Raw genomic sequence first — 13,160 nt, 5'->3', positions numbered from 1 at the left:
AACCAAATCTAGTTAGGCTTTTCCAGTTTCTCCTTCACAGGAAATCTGCAGGATAAGGGTTCCAGTGCTTCCCTCCAAAGCCGACTTGGGTATTTGTAATTGAGGTGTCTCTCCACAGGACAACAAGCAGCGGAGGTGACAGGTCAGGGGCCCAGTGTGGGTGCTGGACTTGGGGCCGGCATTCCTGATCTGCTGCTCTTGAATGTCCCTCTAAAGGGCCACTAAACCTGGCCAATGGGTGAGATCCTCCTGATCTTGTCTCCTTGGATGTCTCATCCATGAGGCTCTGGTTTTCAGTCCCGATGGGGAGATGCATACTGCCAGGTGTTGTGTGGGCTCCCAGCACAGTGTGAAAACACCACTTGCTCCGGACTGCTTAGAGAAGAGCACTACCTGCTGCTGGTATTCCATCTTAGCTGTGGCCACCACATGGATTATGGCACAACTTGCCTATGCTAAAATGGTCTCAGACAATCTTGAGAATAACTGATTGCATTTGGGAGATTTTCAAAGTGTCTTTCCTCCAGCAGGCAACAATGGCTTTTGAGCTTAGTGACCCCTTTGTTTCCCAGCTCTGAGGGTGCAGACCTCACGCTCCTCAGGATGAGGTCCTCTCTGCCTGACTCTACAGCTGCCACAAGTGTGTCCTCTGTTTTTGTGTTACATTTCTAAGCCCAGCCAGGGGGGTCTCAGGGCGTGCATCCTCACCTAATGGCTGCTCACAGTGACATCTCATATATGTTCCTGGGGAATTTTTTGTTTTTTTTTTAGTACAAAGCAATCTTTTCTTCTCAGAATCTCCAAACCTAGTTCTTAATACTAAGCATTGAATTTAGAATAGCATTCAAGTTTGCATTAAAAAAAAAAAGAAACATTTTTAGCAATCTCAGGAACTTAAAAAATACTTAAGCTCCACTTTTCTACCACATGACAGAAAGAAACAAACTGATGCATAATCCTTAATAAGGGTGGAGAATTTTTGAAAATGCACTCGGACTGACAATGTTGGACAGAAGGTCCTGCCCTCAGGGACCCCACAGCCCCTCTCAGACTCTAAGAGCATTCGGTGAAGCTGAGTAACCAACAGCTGCTCTGCTCTGGGAAGTGACCAGCAGACATACAAAAGGGAGCCAAGTCTTACCAACCTGGGCTAAACTGGAGGGAAGCCTAGAGAACCAGTCAGCATTGTAAAAGAAGTGCCGTTTTATTACTGTCATGCAGCAACTTACTCACTTTAATAGTCACTTCGATTAATGACTAACAACATACAACCAAAAGAGAGAGTCAGCCAAGACGAAATTTAGAGAACTTCTTCTAATGAGCTTATTCATATCTGGATACAGATAGATGCACAGAAAATGCCCCAGTCTTAAGAGAAATCAACCCATTCCCCCTCCAAGCCTGTTTCCACTATCTTTGATTGACAGTAAAAAAGTAAACTTTAGCTCAGCCCTGCACGACATGAATGCTGGATTTGTCTGGTCCAAATGAAACTGTTTTTGTTGTTAGCAGCTGTCAAGTCGGCTCCGACTCATAGTGACCCTATGACGTTCAACAGAACGAAACACTGCCCGGTCCTTCACCATCCTCACAATCCTTGCTGTGGTTGAGCACATTTTTGGAGCCACTGTGTCAATCTGTCTCATTGAGGGTCTTCTCATTTTTCACTGCTGCTCTACTTTACCAAGCATGATGTCCTTCTCTAGGGACTGATCCCTCCTGATAACATGTCCAAAGTACGTGAGATGAAGTCTCATATCCTTGCATCTAAGGAGCATTCTGGCTGTACTTCTTCTAAGACAGATTTGTTCATTCTTGTGGCAGTCCATGGTCTACTCAATAATCTTTGCCAACACCATAATTCAAAGGCATCAATTCTTCTCCAATCTTCTTTATTCATTGCCTAAATTAAATAGTACTTACCATATTATGACATATAATAATATAGTATTGTAACAGAATTTCAAAACTCTTTTCCCCAAAGTAAAAATAAAAATCTCTACCGTTTATGCTCCGAGTGTGTTGGACCCCTCCTGCAGTTAATACCTCACCTTAGACAGCACCTCTCTCCCCACCATGAGCAAGCCACTAGGTAGTGATTGGTCGCAAGGATTTGTGGGAGCTGAAGGAGTGACCAGCAGCAGACCATCCCAGTGGTTTTTTGTTTTTTTAATAGAAGCTCAGAATGAACCCGAGCTTGGCAAAACCTTAATAGGGAAGCTGTACTGGCTCTGAGCCCAGTTTGCGACATGGATAGGTTGTTTCTTAGGGCCTGGGGTTAGTATTGCGGCCAAAGGGCCCTTTGCAGGTTTTAGATTGGGTGAGGAGTAAAGGCATCAAGGCTGGCACAGGCGGTGATCTCACAGCTCTATGGAGTGCATCTCTTCCCAAGGGGCTGCCCACAGCCCTGCCCTGAGGTCCTGGAGCCTACTGTCCCAGTTCCTACCTGCCTCCCTCCTGGACCTCAGCAGCCCCTCAGCTTTGAGAGGTTCCATAGGTCCTTTCTAGAAAGCCCCCCTTTCTGCTTAAGCTAGCCACAGTTGGTTTCTATTGTGTCTACCCAGAAGGCATTATCTGTCCACTGACTCCCATCTGTGTTAAGGATGGACACTGGCATCATCTAAAACCAAACCAAACCAAATCCATTGAAGTCAAGTTGATTCTAGCTCATAGCAACCCTATAGGACAGAGTAGAACTCCCCCATAGTGTTTCCAAGGAGCGCCTGGTGGATTTGAACTGCTGACCTTTTGGTTAGCAGCCCAGCTCTTAACCACTGAGCATCTAAATCTGCTCTTTAAATATGAACTATTCTTAAAAAAAAAATTATTGTGGTAAATATATATGCAACAAATCATTTGCCTTTTCAACGTTCTTCAGATGCATGATTCTATGATATTACTTATGGTTATCATGTTGTTCAACCATTACATTATCTGTTCCTAAATTTTCTCATCACCCTTAAAAGCAGTTCAGTGTTCCCTAAGCAGTGAGTCCCCCTTTCCCTCTCCCTCTCACTCACCCCAGTAACCACTAATAAGCTTTGGTCTGTAGACAAAATCATAGATATCATAGATATTTCATATAAATGGAATCATGCAATATTTGTCCTTTGGGACCTATTTCACTCAGCTTAATGTGTTCAAGTTTCATCCACGTTGCAGCATTTTTCAGGGCTTCATTTCTCTTTATGGATGTGTAGTGTTCCATAGCATGCACCACATTTTGTTTATCCATTCATCTGTTGGTGGGTATCCAAGCTGTTTCCACTCATTGGTTATTGTGAACGGTGCTGCAGCCAGCACTGGTGTACAAGTATCTGTTTGCATTCCTGCTTTCCACTCTTTTCAGCACATACCTAGAAGCGGAATTGCTGAGTCATGTGGTCGCTATGAGTTGGAATTGACGCAATGGCACTGGGTTTGGTTTGGTTTTGGTATGGTGATTCTATGTTTAACTTTTTGAGGAGCCACCAAACTGTTTTCCACGGTGGTTGTACCATTTTACAATCCCACCAGCAATGAACGAGGGTTCCAATTTCTCTGCAAGAGGAACTATTCTTTTGCTTAGAAGGATGGTAGTGGAATTTCAAGCATGGTAACACGTATCTGGGGCATGGTGTGCCTGGAACCCCCAGCATCCCCGCTAATGCAGGGGACCCTCACGCAGGCAGACCGACATTGGGAAATATTCAGATGACTCAACAGAAAAGGAAACAAAGTGGCCCATTCCCTCCAGCTCCTCAGAAACCCAGGGGGTAACAGAAAAGGAGAAGGATCATGGCAAATAGCAAAAAAGGGGCCAGGAAGGAATATTTGTCCAATTAGATCCCAGTTGGCCAAGGGACGCCTCACCCTGAAACTTCTCAAGGCCTCCCCTCCAGGTAAGGAATTTTTAGGAATGGTAGAAACACAACTCAGGTCTAGAAGGGGCCTCAGAGAGCTCTGGTCTAATCCCCCCACCATTCGAATGGGGGAGTTGAGGCTGGGGCCACAGTCCCACACCACATCCATAGCAGAGGCAGCTGGAGAAGGCAACTACGTTTGCAGAGCAGAGCCTCCTATTTGGACTGTGTTCTGTCAGCATGTGACGGGCTGGTGTGTGTGTTGAACCGACTTGGGGAAACCTCAGCGTCATGGTATTTCAGAGGCCAATAAAGGACTAGATGCTTGGCACAGAGGCCAAGAACACAGTTGGAGAGCTCTGGGTTGGCTCAAGGCAGGTAGGCCAGGTGTCTTTGAAGTCACAGGACTCAATTTTCCAAAGTGCTTTCACACCCTTCACCTTACCTGAGACTCCTCACTGCCACACGGGGAGGAGGGGAGGGCAGAGTCTATTGTCCCCATTTTGCAAAGGAAGAAACAGACTGCGAGGGACTGGGAGACACGCTTAAGGCCACCAGCTGGTACCTTGGAGAGCCGGCATTTTTTCTTTCTCACATGGGATAGAAGGAGACTACAGAGATACTCCCAGACTTGCCACTACAGATGGCCCCCACGCCCCTCTGCAGAAAAGTGTATTGGCTCTTCTCTTAGCCATGAAGGGACTCGAGGCTCAGAGCCTTGCCAACGAGTTTCACATGTCCTTTGTCAAGCACCGGGGACCCGAGTGGCGCAGTAGTTAAATGTTTGGCTCCTAACCAAAAAAGTCGGCAGTTGGAATCCACCAGCCGCTCCTTGGAAACCCGGGCAGTTCTACTCTGTCCTATAGGGTTGCCAAGAGTAGGGATCAACTGACAGCAATGGGCTTGGCTCTTTTTTGGGTTATCAAGCACAATGTGAGAGCATCTCAGCTTCCCTGTGCTGCCTTCAGCCTCCCCCCCAGGGCAGGAAACATCACTGGCAGGAATGGGCCGGGCCCAGAGTCAGTGAAGGGACGGGGCTGCCTGTAGCCTGCAGCCAGCCTGCATCAGCCCCTCCTCCCTCTCCCACCCCTGCTGCAGCAAACAGTGACCACTGGACTCCTCTGTTTACCTCTCCCGGGACTGAGACGGTGAACTCACAGGGCATCCAACAAGAATTTCTTTTTACTTTAGTTGAGATGCAAAGGGACAGGTTTCCCACTAATCTTTCTATGGAGACACACGTATAAAGCTGCAAGCAAGCACACAGGGCTTCATGCCGGGATTTGCAGCACTTTGCCTCCTCCCTCGCTGCAGAGGCCCAGGCTGACTTTCAAAAAAGGGCATGCAGCCCTTGGCAAATCTCGACTAAGAAAACATTGCAGGTTGGTGTGGGGGGAGGGGGCGTTGAGGTTCCCTTTGCGGATTTTCCTGAGGGCCTCTCCGAAACAAGAAGAAAGTCTGAGTGAAAAATTGAAAATGTAGAGTATGTCAAAAGGAACGCAGCATTGTTGATTCTTAGCAATGTCTGCCTGAATATTAGATGCAAATAAGTGCTAATAAGTACAGTTGGAAAAACTAATGGAAAAATACCCTTCCCAGGAGACTTGCTGCACAGATGTGCAAAGCAGCTAAGATGGGCTGACCAGCCCCACTCACTGCCAGCCTGGTCCTGGGAAAGCCTGTGTAGACACATCTGAGGAAGTCCTGGTGGCTAGGGCCTCCTCCTGGCTGTGGGGTTGGGCTGGGGAATGGGAATTTTTCTCCCATCCTCTCTCCACTGCCCAATGAGTGTGTGTGGGTGCACGCACTTGCTCACCAGAGTGTACACAGTAAGAAGAGTTCTCTTGACCACCAGGTCTTTGTGGTCAAAGGCCCAATGCAGACTGGGAGCTCTCAAGCAGCTGCCAAGCCAACCTGTCGCCAGGGCCCTGGGTGGTGGCAGGGCCAGGGGCGATGGGAACACAGGGCCAGACACAGGGCCAGTAGTGTCCTGGTCACTTGACCCTCCCCTTCTTTATGCCCATCCTCCTTCCTCCTGCTCTGCTCTGACAGCTGTTGGACGTCGATTGGATAAGGGTTCCATGGTGCTTTCTTCCTGACACTAAGTCCTTGCCGCTTCCATTCAGCTCACCCAGTCTGTACCTGACTGGATTGAGGCAGGGTGGTTCCAGCCACATATGTACACCCTCCCTCCCCCCACACACAAACAACACCCAGCCAGTAAAGCATGGCTGCCCTCGCACCTGGGCGTGGCACAGTCTCTGAGCTCAGAGTTCTGGAAAGGGAGCCCCAGCACAGAACCTATTCTACTTTGGAGCCAACAGACCTGGGCTGGATCCTGTCTCTGCCATCCTCCAGATGTGTGGACTTCAGCAACTAGGTGGCATCCTTGCACTCAGTTTCCTCATCTGCAAAAATGGGAATAATAACAACTTTGTGGTTGCAAGAATTAAAGGCAGATCATAATGGTCTTAGTTTGTCTTCTCACATTCCTAGGCCACCTTTGGATGCTCTGAGCTTACCTGGGGCATTTAAGGAGACCTCAAGGATGCCCTGGACAGAGTCTGGGTACCACCCAGGCCTTCCAGAGCCCTGGTGCTGAGGGCTCCCAGGCCTTCCTCGGGAGTAGTTCTGCCCCTAGCCCACCACTCTCAGGCCCTCAAGGACCACGGTCCTCAACTCGGCCTCCCACTCTGGGCCAGCCTTTTGGAGTCTGGTCAACCCAGCAAGCCAACCAAGAAGAAAAATGAGAGCGAGAGGGAGAGAGAGAGGAGGGCAAGCATCTTTCACTTTATTTTACTAAAGGCGTCTCTGTAGGTTTTTAAAAAATATTGGATGTTTCTTCAAGACTGAAGTGACTGATTCACAGTTTCTCATAGTTCCTGTGAGAAGCCAGCCTGTCTTTCCCTCCCTGCCAATGGCTGCTCACTCCCTCAAGTAGGGGCTGCCTCTTCTCAGGAAGATGGCACAGGAATCTGGAGCAAGGGTTCGTTTCCCTGTTCTGCCCTGGTGCCATGTAAATGGACTGGCCATGTCCCCTCTCTGTTGATAGGTGTGGGTGTGCATAGGGGGTGTGGAGGGTGGGTTCTTCAGGTTGGCCTTGTCCACAACCCCTTCCAGCTCTCAGGCAGATGACCCTATTTGGACTTCATGGGCGAAGCCCTCAAGGAGAGCCTGGGTCATGGGGCACTTTCAACAAAGTCCAGAGCCCCAGGAATTTTCCAATCCGAGCAGACATAGGGGCTGAGGCGGCCAAGGCCTTGGCCGAATGCCACCTGAGGCTGTAGCCCAAGGACCATTCAGAATCTTTCCCAAGTTCAATCCTCTGCGTCGCGCGAGCCCCACACTCCGTAGCGCTGGGTCCTGGGCACGCGCCCCTGCCCAGCTGTGCTCACAGTCCACCCTGGTGACACCCTGTCCTTTTCCCCAGCGACCCACCAACGCAGGGACAAGAGGCAGCCGGGAGTCCAGCTATTGGGAACCCAGAGACTGACACGGCCCCAGCCATAACCGTCCCCACCCCTGCGTCTGCAGGACCGCACCCATCCGCTGTTCCTTCCGAGCGCCAGGCCACAGAGCCCGCGGGAGCCGCAGAGCGCGTGTGGGCGCGGCGTCCGTGACCTCCCAGGAGGATCGTACCCATCGCAGGAGTGATCTCCGCCGGGCCCGCCACTGCCATCACAGCCACCACTGCGGGGCGGGGCCCGGGCCGGGGGCGGGGCGCCAGGCGGGCGCGGCGCTATTTTCAGCCTTGCCGGAGGCTTCGCTCGCACTTCGCTGGGAGCCTTCCCCGCGAGCTAGCCAGATTCGCCGGCGCTGCCGGGAAGAGGGAGGGAAAGGCAGCGGCTGGAGGCTGGGGACCACCGGGTCCTGAGACAGAGGAGGAACGCGCTACGGTGCCCTCCCCTCTCCTGCGCGCTCACTCTGCCCTCCCCACGCCACTCGCCCACCGACCGCACCCGGCTCCACTGGGAAGCACCCGGGCCAAGCTGGGGCGGGGGCCCTCCCTGCCTCTCGGGCACCTCGGAGAGAAGGACTCGGCGCCGGGGACCGCGCCCGGGCTGAGGCGCCCCTGGCACCGAGAGCGCTGGTTGCGCCAGGTAAGTGCACTGCGCCCCCTTCCTGATCGGTGCCCCCGCCCTGCGCAGGCTCCCGGCCCAGAGGGCACTCCGAGGGGTCCCTCGCGACCCCGGGACTGCGTTGCGCCCCGAGTCCGCGACCTGGCGTTGAATGGAGGTCCGAAGCTGCGGGCAGAGGTGGGGCGTGCGGGGCTCGGTCTGGCTGTACTTTGGGGACCCGCCCCAGTTGCGGGAACTTTAATTAGACTTTCGCTCCTTGGATTTCAGTGGCCGCGGTGCGCCCGTGAACTGCCGCCCATACGGCTTGGTCGGTCCCTGTAGACCTTCCGCTCATCTTCCCAACCCTGGGTGCTAGGCGCCGGGAAGCAGCGTCGGGCGCCGAGCCGTGAGCGCGGAGAGGGCCGGCTGGAGCGCCCAGGGCACCCGGGGCTTTCCCGCGCGCTCGGAATTCGGACTCGGGGTCGGGGTGGTGGCCGGCCAGGGCGAGGGGAGTTCAGGCTGCCTTGGCTTCCCACCAAGCAGCGGAGGGTGCCCCGCGCTCCCTCGCGCGCACCCCCGCCCCGCGACTCTCTCGAGCACTGGCCTGTTTTGTGCTCCAGGCGAGTGCGTGTGCGTCAGTGATCGTGCGAAGGTGTGTGCGTGCGTGTGTCCGGTAGTGCGGGACACCGAGCCTCGGGCGGCTCTGCAGGGTGGGCAGTGAGAGGAACCGCTTTACCGCGGGACCAAGCCGAGCTCTGGCGGTGGATGCAACTCCGGCTGCTGGCTTCTTGTTCTGCACACCACCTCTAGCTCGTCGGAGGCCAGCGGACAGGTGGGCGCGCTCGCGGTTTTCGGCGGTGCTGACGACTGGGTCTGTGGCACCCCTCTCTCTTCCTTGGCTCCGGGCTGCTGCCGCCCTAACTTTCACTGTGCAGCTGGTCTCCAGGCCGAAACCCTGACCCGCAGCTGGCGTGGCCGGCCCGCAGCGCCCTTGGCTGCGGGGCACTCGCTGCCCGGTTGTCGGTTCTAACAGGGAAGTAGGGGACCAATCCTGGGGCTTCCAGTCTCACAGCCGTCTTTGGTGTTACAGGGAACTCCCAGATGGGCCCCAGCCGTGATTGGCTCTGTGGAGGGGGGAATGTGTGTCCTGGGCCCTTTATGAGCTAACTTGGCCTGGATTTGGCTGGGGCGGCAGAGCAGTGGGAGAGGCGCTGAGGACTGGGGGACCGGGGTTGGTGCGGGGGGAGCGGTCAGAGGAATGAAGGGCGAATTGGTCTCCTTCCCATTGCTAGTGAGCAGAACTATCAAGCCCACTTCCTCAAGTCTGTGTTCACCTTGACTCTTGCTCATGGTGGGGGTGGGGGGGGTGGTGTTGATAAATCCTGCCCTAGGACAGGGCAGCCTTGAGTTCTGGAGTGACCAAGCCCTCTTTAAAATTTTCCAAAGCACAATAAAAATTATTTAAAAAAATTTCCAGCTGTCATGGCCTGTCCACCCTCTCCCTTTCCCAAAGGTAAGGCAGTAAGACCACAGGAGAGGGTGGCACTCTGATCCCTGCAGGAGACCCTCTTTTTTTTATCAAGGCAGCCCACCACATATGGCAGGACAGGGTCTGGGGAGGGTGGGGGAGAGGAAGCACATTCAGGCACCTGCAGCAGACTTGCTTCTGAAATGACCCACCAGACCCATTGTGGACTCTGACTCAGCCACCCTACAGGAAAGAGCAAAACTGCCCCATAGGGTTTCCAAGGAGTGGCTAGTGGATTCAAAGCTGCCCACTTTTTGGTTAGCAGCTGAGCTCTTAACTACTGCACCACCAGGGCTCCGAAATGACCCACAGGAGGGATCAAAATTCAAATCCTGAAGATCCTGAGCCTCAACAGGTTGATCAATGATCCAACAGCACTTTAGCACAGACAGCCGGAGAGTCTGATGGCCCCATCCCAGTGCCTGGCCCATTCGCCCTGGGACATGTGCATGGCACAGCTTTATTTATTTACTTGGAACCAGACTGCAAGAGTGAATTATGCTCTCCAGATATTGATTTTTAAAAAGACCCCAAATAAAAAAGTCAGGGCTTTCTAAAAGCAAGGTCAAGGATTAATGATTTATATAGACACATCGGTCAGCCAGTGTAGGGGGGGAGGGCTCATTAATAAATTGCCTGAGCCGGCAAAACAAGCATCCTCTGATTTCCTTGGCTCTGGCTGGGAGAGGAGCGGGCTTGTCTGACCTCCTGGGCTTGGCAACGCTTTCTCTGGACTGTGACTGGAGGAGAGGCTTTGTAACTCAGCCTGCTGTTCACGATGCCTTTTTCATCTTGCAGCCAGACTACCGCTTGGGAAATTTCATACATATCGGCTATGTTTCCATAATGAACATTTACTGATTACAGAGTATCAAGGGAATTTCATTTTTTAAACATTTATTTGCATCTCCATTTATGTAAGCTACTAAGTCTGAGAAAGTTCAGTAACTACTTTTTTGCCATGTGTTTGTTGGGTGAGGGTACCTGGTGGGCTCAGCTTAGAATCTGCCTTCAGTTCATTTTAAAGGAGGAAGTCAGATTCTCCTGATGGTAGGCCGCTTCTCCGCTCTGCACTGCAGGTTTGTGCCAGCGTGGCAAGATAGGCTTTTTGTGGTTTTTGCTGATGGTGGTGGTGGCGGTGGTGGAGCTTGAAGCTTTTCTTGTGGTTTGCTGATGTGTCTGCTGGAGGAGCCTGGGGTGGGCATGGAAGTGCGTGTTGAGGCTAGGGTGGCTGCACACCGGCAGGACTGAAGCTGTGCCTTTAACTGAGGTCTCTGGCCGACTTACTTCTCCAGCTCCTGCCTGCTGCCTGGCCTGGAGTCTGAAGTCCCTATCTTAGCTCTTTCTGCTTGGAAAATCTCACCTCCTTGCCTTTAATTGTGCCTGGTGGCCACACAGGAGAAGGTGGGCCAGGGAGAGAACTTGAGACCTGGGAAGCAGGGAGGATTACGCAGCTCCTGAATGAACCACGTAGCAGTTAGGGTCAGTAAACGCTGGGTAAAAACAACAAAAAAAAAGCCCAGCCTTTCAGCTAATCAGAAGGTAATGAGTCATAAAAAGGAGGTTTATCTAGTGCTGGCCGGAGATCAATGTGGCCCTGCCGTGTGCGAGGCGTCGGGTGTCCCGGAGCCTCAGAGTCTGCTGGGGGCAGCCTGGGTGGCAACAGTGATGGGCAGTAGGCACTCTGGTCCTGTCTTCAGAGTCACAGCCAGGGCTCATCTGACTGCAGAGCAGCTGTTTCTCTCCCTCCCGGGAGAAGGCTGCCCCCAAAGCAGAGGAAACCCGTGGGCTCAGATAGCCATTGAAACTTGGGGACAGCTGGCAGAGGACGCAGGAGACACTGTGTCATTTCTTGTCTGCTGAAGGATGTGTGACTCTGTGGTCGGTAAATCACTGTGACAGAAGGTGAGACTTACAAATTGGTCGTGGAAGAAGTGACTTTTACCCTGTACAAAGCTACCTGTCATTTGTGGTCTGGAGCTCTAGGCTGCGCCTGCCGGACTTGCTGTAGGCAGTCAGAGATCCAGAAACACAGCCTTGGCCTCGGTACGTTGGGAAGCCTGCATCCAGGTGGGTTGACAGCAAGAAGCAACTCTCATTCTATCTCAAAAGTCACCTTTTGGAAATCGGAGCATGTCTGCACGGAGGCTCAGCCGCCCTCCTAGGCCAGCGGCCTGGGTCTTGGCATTGCTGCTCCCCACCTTGTAGACTGAGCATTTCTGGGAAATCTGTGCTTCCTTTTGCTCCTGACGGGAGGGTAAGGTGCCCTCAGCCTGCTGAGCCCTGGCCAGAGTTGGCCCCAGTGAGCGACATTTATTTGAACTAAATTAGAATTGTCAACGCTGAAACCTGGAGCCAAACGGCTCTCAATTCCACACTCCCAGTGCCAGATCCTCATCACTCTTCACTCTGCTGTTGATGGATGTTTGTAGCGCGCGTTAGGTGTCAGCCACTCTGCCAGGCTCTGGGGGCGGGGCCCCTGCCCTCGGCGGGGTTTGCAGCCTGGTGGGGGAGATTTACCCCCCAGGGATTCTTTCTCCACCAGACAATGACACTAATAATAATAATAAAAACAAAGAAATGTGTGACTGTAGGCTGTGATAAACATATAAAGGAGATACCCAGGTTGTTTTGAGACCTACAATAGAGTCATTTGACCTAGAGGAGGGTTAGGAGGACCTCCCTAAGGAGGGCACTTCTAGTGAGGTCAGAAAGAGAAACTGGAACTAAGTGGGGAAGGAAGGGAGGGAGGGAGAGAAGGATGTGCCCTGGCAGAGGTGTGGCAGGTACATGGAACGCAGACTGAGAGGGGAGTGGGGAGCGCCCTCAGAGCTGTGAGAAGGCCCTGTGGCCAGCAGATGGAGGGAGGAGAGACACACAGGAGGAGTTGTGGCTTTGTAGGGCCTTAAAGGCCAGGGAGGGATTTCCGACTCTATCCTACAAGCTGCTACTGAGTAGGAGACCAGGGCAAAGGGAGCTACGGTAATCCAAGAGAAAGGTGCCGTGGTCCTCAAGAGCGGTGGGTGGGCTAGGAGGGTTTAGGACATGAATCCCACAGGATTAGGTGAGGGCAGGGAGGGGAGGGTGACGTGGGGCCGGGACTTGTGGCAGGGGTCCCTCTGGACTAAAGAGTGCCATCCTCCTGTGCACACTGGTTGGGTTCTATCCTCCCAAGACTAGGGTGATCAGGCAGCTGCTGGTGTGGTCCTGCCTCTGCACCCCAGTGCCCCTGCCCAGCTAACCCACCGTCCTTCCTCTAAGCTCTCGTATGGTCACCTCGTAGCCCTAGCATGTAGCAGACTCCCAGTGGTGTGGTACGGACAGGTTGCCTGGGGCCTGTCTTTTGCTTCCACCTCCCAGCTGGGCCAGACTCCTTCTGGATTGGCCTTCCCTGGGGAGTGGAGCAGGTGCCACCTCCTGCTCACTCCTCTCTGGGCCTCAGCCCTCCTGTGTACTGACCCCACGCTGTGACTCTCATGTCCACCTGCCTCTGGAGTTGTCACCCCTAGGCCTGCTGGCCAGATGTGGCCTTGGCCTGTGTTTCATCCACTGAGTTCCTTCCTGGTCCCCCAGTCGGCCCTTTGCCTGCCACCTATCTACCAGCCAGCTGGCAACTGCCCTGGAGAGGACTCCTGTCTTGTGCCCTTCCCTTATCCTCAGCCCTCTCTCCTTTGCCTCCTCTGGGTGGGAGCTGGTCTGTGGCCACTCCCATGCTCCGTGAGGGGCGCTGCC

The 13,160-nt window shown here is 53.3% G+C and overlaps 1 protein-coding gene across 1 annotated transcript in view; it reads left to right on the top strand.

The window, feature by feature from the left end:
* The first annotated feature begins 7,625 nt into the window (after nt 1–7,625).
* Nucleotides 7,626–13,160, top strand: part of CHST8 (carbohydrate sulfotransferase 8) — a 148,209-nt gene continuing 142,674 nt past the window's right edge. Inside the window, exon 1 of the mRNA XM_003416325.3 lies at nt 7,626–7,942. The gene's annotated coding sequence lies outside the window, so the exon portion shown is untranslated. The remainder of the gene's footprint in view (nt 7,943–13,160) is intronic.

Source organism: Loxodonta africana, chromosome 21 (assembly GCF_030014295.1).
Source record: "Loxodonta africana isolate mLoxAfr1 chromosome 21, mLoxAfr1.hap2, whole genome shotgun sequence".
Taxonomy (NCBI): Eukaryota; Metazoa; Chordata; class Mammalia; order Proboscidea; family Elephantidae; genus Loxodonta; species Loxodonta africana.
This window is presented reverse-complemented; position numbering and strand designations above follow the sequence as displayed.